The sequence below is a fragment of the Sapajus apella genome, unplaced genomic scaffold (assembly GCF_009761245.1).
Source record: "Sapajus apella isolate SASKATOON/1434 unplaced genomic scaffold, GSC_monkey_1.0 scaffold2659, whole genome shotgun sequence".
Lineage (NCBI taxonomy): Eukaryota > Metazoa > Chordata > Mammalia > Primates > Cebidae > Sapajus > Sapajus apella.
Genome location: NW_022439585.1, coordinates 1 through 7,888, shown reverse-complemented (window position 1 = coordinate 7,888; position 7,888 = coordinate 1). Strand labels below are relative to the sequence as shown.

At 39.3% G+C, this 7,888-nt stretch overlaps 2 long non-coding RNA genes across 2 annotated transcripts; both read right to left on the bottom strand.

The window, feature by feature from the left end:
* Positions 1 to 285: 285 nt before the first annotated feature.
* On the bottom strand, positions 286 to 4,170 carry LOC116547317. The gene is made up of 3 exons (XR_004267026.1): positions 4,043 to 4,170; positions 1,506 to 1,695; positions 286 to 514 (listed from the first exon to the last, which is right to left on the bottom strand). It is a non-coding gene; the product is annotated as an uncharacterized LOC116547317 (long non-coding RNA).
* A 1,000-nt stretch (positions 4,171 to 5,170) lies between these two features.
* On the bottom strand, positions 5,171 to 7,504 carry LOC116547316. Its single transcript, XR_004267025.1, has 3 exons — positions 6,371 to 7,504; positions 5,462 to 5,564; positions 5,171 to 5,357 (listed from the first exon to the last, which is right to left on the bottom strand). It is a non-coding gene; the product is annotated as an uncharacterized LOC116547316 (long non-coding RNA).
* Positions 7,505 to 7,888: the final 384 nt, after the last annotated feature.

Sequence of the window (7,888 nt, the reverse complement as noted above, 5' to 3'; positions counted from 1 at the left end):
TCTAGGTAACAAATATAAAAACAAAAATTTCCATATTTTTAATACAAACAACTTTGAGATTGAAGCATATGAGTGCTCTTTTGCTTAAAAAAATATATATCCCATGTAACTTTTCTTTTGTTTACTAAGAAAAATTGAAATTAAGATTGTAATGGTTAACCATATTACACATTTTTATAAAATGAGGAAATGACAGGAATAATTCTAACTATGCAGTTTTCTACAAGCTTTGTGACCTCCCATCCTCTAATCATACATCCTGAAATAAAAAGAAAAAGCAACAAAAACAGTTTTTGAAAGACCATTTTATTGATTCCTTTCTGCAATAATCACTATGATCCCAAACTTGGACATACCAGCCAAACTTAATTAATGTCTATTTGATTCTTTTTTTTTTTTTTTACAGCTATGCCATTTCATTCCTTCTTCCCTTTGACCATGTCTTCTCATAAAATCAGCAACAGCTGCATTGCAATAGGATTGCTTTCCAAGTTTAAACCTTTGACCATTAGACCTGAAAAAATAGCAAAGACAAGAAAATATGTCTCTAAATCCAAAGAACTGAAATCATTAGTGGCTAACCTCATGTACAAGAGATGAAGATGCAATTGATCAGAAGGAGGTCATACTTGGAAAATTCAGTTTCACTAAAAGAAAACAAAGGTCAAAAAATTTTATGTGGATAAATAACCCTGACAACTGTAGAGAATTTTCTACTTCATATGGAATGGTTTCCTAACAAAAAAGTCTGAATGCTCACTAAAATACACAATATCAAGCTTCCCACATATCTCTGCAACTACTTATTCTCTTTCTCAGTATTACTAAAGGCATCAGCTAGCATTTACTGAGTGCCTATGATGGCCAAGGTCATAAGCTGTTCCCATGCTAAACGTTCCTAACTAGTTATATTGGTCTGTTCTGACAGGAAACTTACTTTTTTTTTTTTTTTTTTTTTTTTGAGGCAGAATCTCTCCCTGTTGCCCAGGCTGGAATGCAGTGGCCAAATCTTGGCTCACTGCAAACTCCACCTCCTGGGTTCAAGCGATTCTCCTGTCCCAGCCTCCCTGAGTACCTGAGACTGCAGACATAAGCCATCATACACGGCCAGGAAACTTTTAATCACAGCAGAAGGGGAAGGGAAGCAAGGCACATATTATATGGTGGCAGGACAGAGAGTGAAAGAAGGAGGAAGTGCCACACTTAAAACCATCCGCTCTCCTGAGGACTCCCTCATTATGAACAGCATGGAGGAAAAACGCCACCATGATCCAATCACCTCCCACCAGGTCCCTCCCCGGACACGTGGGGATTGAAATTCAAGATGAGATTTGGGTGGGGAAATAAAGCTGAATGATATCACTAGCTACAGATTTCTTCTGGTTTTCTAGCAGCAATGTCATTAAAGAAAAAAGACAGAGAGAGAGCTACACTTCTCTACAGTGGACCACACTGCTAATGTTTGCAGATATCAGAGAGAAGTAGCCTGAAAAAAATTTCCTCACCTTCCTGTAATATCAAACAAACACTTCCAGTTAACTGATAATTTTTCTCTTCTTTGGTTTGACAATGGCAAAAGTGACTTTGAAAGCAAATAAATGATCCATTTGTTCAGAATTGGATATCAAGATACCCTCTTTACATTTAGATTGCTTTGATTTCTGCAGACCTGGGAATAGACATGTCACGGCAGCACTGAAAAGGAAGATATAAACATCATTTAACATCATCTTATGTTAAAATGTTGTCTTTCATTCCTTGGCCACTGGCAAACTCCAGATCCTTCTTAAGTTGCTGTAGAAATTGCTATCTCTAACCCTACCCCTGTACTTCTGCAAGGGAAGTGCAGATGATTTCTATGGAAGACGGGGTAACTCTAACTAATGTGCCCTAAGTATAATCGAGATGACTCAGATGCAAGCCTTGAGCCAGCCACTGCATCATGTCTACGCCTCCCTAACTCAAAGAGAAGCAGTCTTCCTGTTTCTGGCCTGCCCTCTGTCCTTCTGCCAACTGACAGCTGTGGTGAGAAAGATTCTGTACTGACCCTTCCTCTCACAGTCTCCCGAATCATGAGTACAAATTGTGAGAATATAAAAAACAAGAATCCCATTCCACAGTCTCAGCCATCTTAAGCAACATTGTGTAGGGAGGAGCAACAAATAGTCCTTTTCTGGGCAAAAGCTATCCTGAGATAACCCCATTCTAAATTGCTCAGTTACACTAATACAGGGATTTAAGAGAAATGAAAACATTAACACTGATTACAGCATCTCTAGGACATGTAACAACTTGTATATTGAAGATCCCCTGAAGAATGTTATCTCTCTCATGGATACAGGCGGGTCTGTAAAATAACTGTGGCATTTTAGTGCTAGTGCATTCTAAAGTTCCACATGACAGCTGCATAGCCAACATTTTAAAGCGATCAGAAAATTCATGCTACACAATGCTCACAGCTGGACCCATCGATCAAATTGTTTTTTGTTCAAATGAGATTCAGTGGTTGTTAGATAATTAAGCACTCCATGTTCTGGACTTCAGAATTTTAGTCATGGGAGCTAGATTTGGAAGGAAACAAAATATAAAGCTTTCCCTGTTGCTTTAGCCTGAGATAAAGATTCTTAAAGCTGTGCATGATTCTAGGACATTTAACACTGTCTCCCTGCAGAGCTGTGGCCTTTAATTGTTATTGACTATATTGGTCATTATTTGAGAACATTTAACTGTTGAGGATTGAATTAAAATACTAATATTCACTCTTGTGAAAGCAGAGTGTTCAGTATGATGAAGAGGTTTTTCTCCATTCACACGCAGGCTCCAAACTGAATTATTATGCAGAAAGAGACTGTGGCCCCAGTGGTCTAAGATATGATGAATATTGGTTCCATTACTTCCACATTTATGTGCAATATGTCAGTTAAGATGACTTTCACGGCTGGGCATGGCGGCTTCTGGTAATTCCAGCTCTTGGGAAGGCCATGGCATGAGGATTGCCTGAGCTCAGGAGTTCTAGGCTGTAGTGAGCTATGATTGTGCCACTGCACTCCAGCCTGAGCAACACAGCAAGACTCTATCTCAAAAAAAAAAAAAAAAAAATGGGGGCGGGGGAAGGGCCTGGCATGGCAGCTCACACCTGTAATCCCAGAACTTTGGGAGGCCAAGGTGGGCAGATAACGAGGTTGGGAGATCGAGACCATCCTGGCTAACACAGTGAAATACTATGTCTACTAAAAATACAAAAAATTAGCCGGAGGGGGCGTGGTGGTGGGCGCCTGCAATCCCAGCCATTTGGGAGGCTGAGGCAGGAGAATTGTTTGAACCCAGGAGGTAGAGGTTGCAGTGAGCCGAGATCGCACCACTGTACTCCAGTCTGGGCAACAGAGCATCACTGTCTCAAAAAAAAAAAAAAAAAAGATTTTCACTAGAGGACATACAGAAAACTTTGATTTTAATTGCTTAAATTATGCCAGTATAAAGTTTTAAAATCTGATATAAGGAATGGCCCCAAGTTCAGTACAATCAAGGTTCAGTTCTGCCTTCATGAGGTTGTCTTGGTCTGCTCTCCCGCTATTTTGTTTTGTTTGTAGCTAATAATTTCTAACACTATGTGCCAACCTTGGTTTAAAAGCCTCAGATATGTTTTAATTCATGTAATACTCACAATAGTCCTATGAGGTTGGCCCCTTATTTTTACAAATGAAGGAACTTCAAATCTACATATTAACTCATGCATCCTCAAATAGTCTATGAAATAAGCACTGTTATTATCCATTTCACAGAAAGGGGAAACGAGCACAGAGAGATTAACCAACTAGCACAAGATCATGTAGCTAGCAAGGAGCGGCGCTGGAATTTGAAGCCAGCTTTTGGACTCCAAATCCAGTATCCTTAACTATTAGGCCATCTAATTGTCTCAAGATGTAATTATTTTCAGATGTAATTGCAGCTGCAGGGATTCCTTTCCTACCTGATGGTGTTGGCTATGAGGGTGGAGGAGCTCACTCTCTTGTTTGAATTTTTAAGAGCAAAAGACCTTTACCAGAGGGTCCCCTGCAGAACTTCACTCAGGTCTCACTTGCCAGGACTGTGACACTTGCCCAACCTGAATGATCAGCAAGGGAGTCAGACCCACTGTGATGGCTCACACTCTCACTACTCACTAGTGAAGCCTCCCAGAGAAGAAAAAACAGGGCAAGATTAATGTTCTGCCAGCAAGAAAACAGGGCACAATGGATGTTTGCAAAGCAAAGCAATTTGTTGGCTGTAGGCAACCCCTGTACTGCTTAGGTTCATATTGAAATGTGGGTTGAGTATATGAAATCAAACCCTCCTTAGCTTCCCGCTCTTTGGAATTTCAAATCATGAAATCATTGTGCCAGACAAATGCCAGGCAAGAGTAGTGCCTGCAGCAATTTTATTCTGCCTTGAATACTTGTTACACCAGAAATTCATTCTTTCCTTTCGTACATATTTGTTGAAACCTTTCTATGTGCCATTTTTATGGTACTAGAAATACAATGGTGAGTAAGCAGATACAGCCAGCCTTTGTGGAGTTTACATTGTATTAGAAGAAAAACAATAAATATATAAATGAACATTGTAATTGCAGAGTAAAGCATTAGAGAAATGGGAGTGAGGTTAGTCAAGCAATGCTCTGAGAAGGGAACCTTTGGATGAACGCTTAAATGGTATGAAGAGGAAAAATGAAAGTGATAGCTTGAGTGTTGGGCTTCAGGGCTCTGAGCATCAGCTACATCAGTTTCAATCCCAGCCCCGCCACCGCAGGTGTATGACATCACAGCTCTGTGCATCAGGCTCCTCCAACATAAAATAAAGACAACTCATCCATTTGTGGAGATGATTAAATGAGTTAATACATTTTACAATGTATATGCTGCCTGGGTGCTAGAACATTGTGTGTCCTCAGCAAATATCAGTTGTTATTACCATCTCAGAAATAATAGTCCAGGCACAACAAGTCATCCTTAGTAAAGTTGTGCTTTAGAGGAACAGAAGCTGCTGGGCTGGAGGGAGAGGGTCTGCAGATGGCAGGAGCTAAGTGAACACAGGAGAATGTGATAAGAAATAAAGTCTGAAAGGGAGGCCAGGGCTACATCATTCTGATCAGTAAATGTCAGCTCTGCTTCCACGTTAAGGGTTACCTTGGCATGGAATAAACCAGAATTTCTGGGGATGGAGTTTAGGAATCAGATTCTGGAGTTCGCGAGTTGGATTCTGACCTTCAGCCAAAGAGGAAAATCACTGATGTGGGCCTCGGATGCTAAAGAAGGAGTTTGCATTTTATTCCAAGCCATTGGGATGTTTGTGGTGTCCTTTCTTCCTCAACCTCATTCCTGTGTGTCAAATTCTCAGCGATCTTTTGAGTATGTGACACTCTCTTCAATAGAAGAATCCTAGGACAATCTCTCCCTCCCCTGTCCATTCAACACTCTCTTACCTCTTTATAACACAGCACTCACAGAGTATGTTGGGATGTACACATGCCTATTCCTCACTAGAAGATAAATTGCTCAAAAGCGGGAACCATGTATCCTCAGTGTCTTGTCCATTAAGATAAGATGAAGTCTTTTAAAGAATAAATTTAAGGGCTTTGCTTAGAAACGATTGCTTAGACTAAGAGCTCATATTATAAAAAAAAAAAAAAAAAAAAAAAAAAAAAAAAAAAAAACATGCTTCAGCCAATCAAAGCACTCAACGAACACCCAAATGTCAGGCACTGAAACGTAAAGAGACAAAGATGGCTTCATCAGGTTACAGCTATTTGTTCAAATTGGGAACGCCTAGAATGTCATAATACATTTAAGAACAGAAGGATGAAACAGGAATATAAACTTCATGTTTAAATGCAATTTCTTCCGGCAAGTTATGAAAGCTATGAACTTATTTCCTCTAGCAATAGATGAAGTAACACATACATAATGAAAATTCTAACTTTTACATCATCATGGTATAGATAGTATCTAATGATAAGGGATTCAAGTTTGGAACAATTTCAAAAGTATCAAGAAAAATCATGCAAAAATGCTATCATTCATTTAAATGAATACGAAGCAAAACTCTTTGAAGTCTCAAGTGTACATGTACTTCATGGATAAAACCACACCTAGTTTTATGTGCATCATTTATATTTATTCATCAAGTATCTGATTTTCACAGCTGTGATGGACATCTGGTTTGTCATAAACTTATATGAATGGACAAATAGTCAATGGAAAATAAGGCAAAATGACTTTCTTAGATTCCTTAAGTAATTTGCAATGTAATAAAAAAGAAAAAATTAGATTCTCTAATAAATAAAAGTGAATTTCATGTAGAACAAAGGCAGTCACTTTACACAGGAACTTACCTTGAACAGCAATCTACAAACAAGCTAGAGGTTAAAAACGGCCTTGTGAGTTCAGGGCTGGTGAGCATTTAAATGCCTGGCCAACTCTAGTTCATGTTGTGATATATAGTTCTATTGGGTACCGACTGTCAAACTGAGTTAGTGTCGATGAAAGAAAATCAGAGATGGACTTTCAGATGTTCTCATTCAGCTGAAAAAAAAAAAAAGTTCAAAAAGATTTTCCTCGCTGAGCTTTTCAAATAAGCACTCAGTAGGAAGGACATATTGCTTGGATGGGAAGGCTCATAGGAATTCTAAGAGAACCTGATAGCTACCATCATTTTTTAAAGTGAATCCAGGCGGTTGCTCCTGTTCTTTCACCTCAGAAAGAGTAAACAAGTACTAAAGATAATACAATCACCCCTTCACATTGTCACTTGACCCGCGATGTGAATTTGGAAAGGTGCTTTTAAGGAGCTCTCATCCACCCACCTCTCTGCATTAACCAATTCACGATCTCCAGCCTCTTTTAATGCAGGCCAGCCCACGATGGCCATAGCCTGCAGCGTTCTGCAGACATTAAGTCAGGAATAGCACCACAACTGGACCTTAAAGTCGACAGCAGAGTCATTCAAGATAATCTAGAGGGGGTATTTGTAACTTTTTTTCCTCTGGACGTACAACCAAATCTAGACTTACTGTGGTAAAATGCAAATGTAAAATTTAAACTGAAGTTTTCCAAAGTTTGACTTTCATACAAACTATACTTTTATATATTATTTATTGACAACTGTAAGTCACCTCCCATCTGTCAAATTCAGACATTCATATAGTATGTGGCATTCAATATTCTGAGCAACTTCATTTCACATGATCTTCTGACCAATGACTTCCTTTCAGAATGTCATCCTCTTTGTCCATAAAGCAGAGCCTCCGTCATTATTTGGATGTTTTTCTTGTTCATTGGCTTTTATAAAGCATTTCTTCCTATGCCATCATAAAGGTGGAATGGAAAATAAAAATAGAAGTACCGATGCTTATAATAAGAAGGACACACAAAAACAAGGACAAATAAGCTTAAGCTGGTCTTGGCCAAGCGCAGTGGTTCATGCCTGTAATCCCGGCACTTTGAGAGACTGAGACAGGTGGATCATTTGAGGTCAGGAGTTTGAGATCAGCGAGGCCAGCATGGTGAAACCTTGTCTCTGCGAAAATTACAAAAAAAAAATTAGGTGCGTGGTAGCGGAGTGCACCTGTAATCTCAGCTACTCAGGAGGCTGAGGCAGAAGAATCATTTGAGCCTGGAAGGTGGAGGTTGCAGTGAGCCAAGATCATGCCACTGCACTCCAGTCTGGGTGAAAGAGTGAGGCCCTGTCTCATAAATATAAATATATATATATATGTATGTATATATGTGTATATATGTACTACTACTGACTACTAACTGGAGGCCTGATGAGTGGATTTATCAAGGCAGGTGACCAGCTCAACATATATATATATATGTGTGTGTGTGTGTGTGTGTGTGTGTGTGTGTGT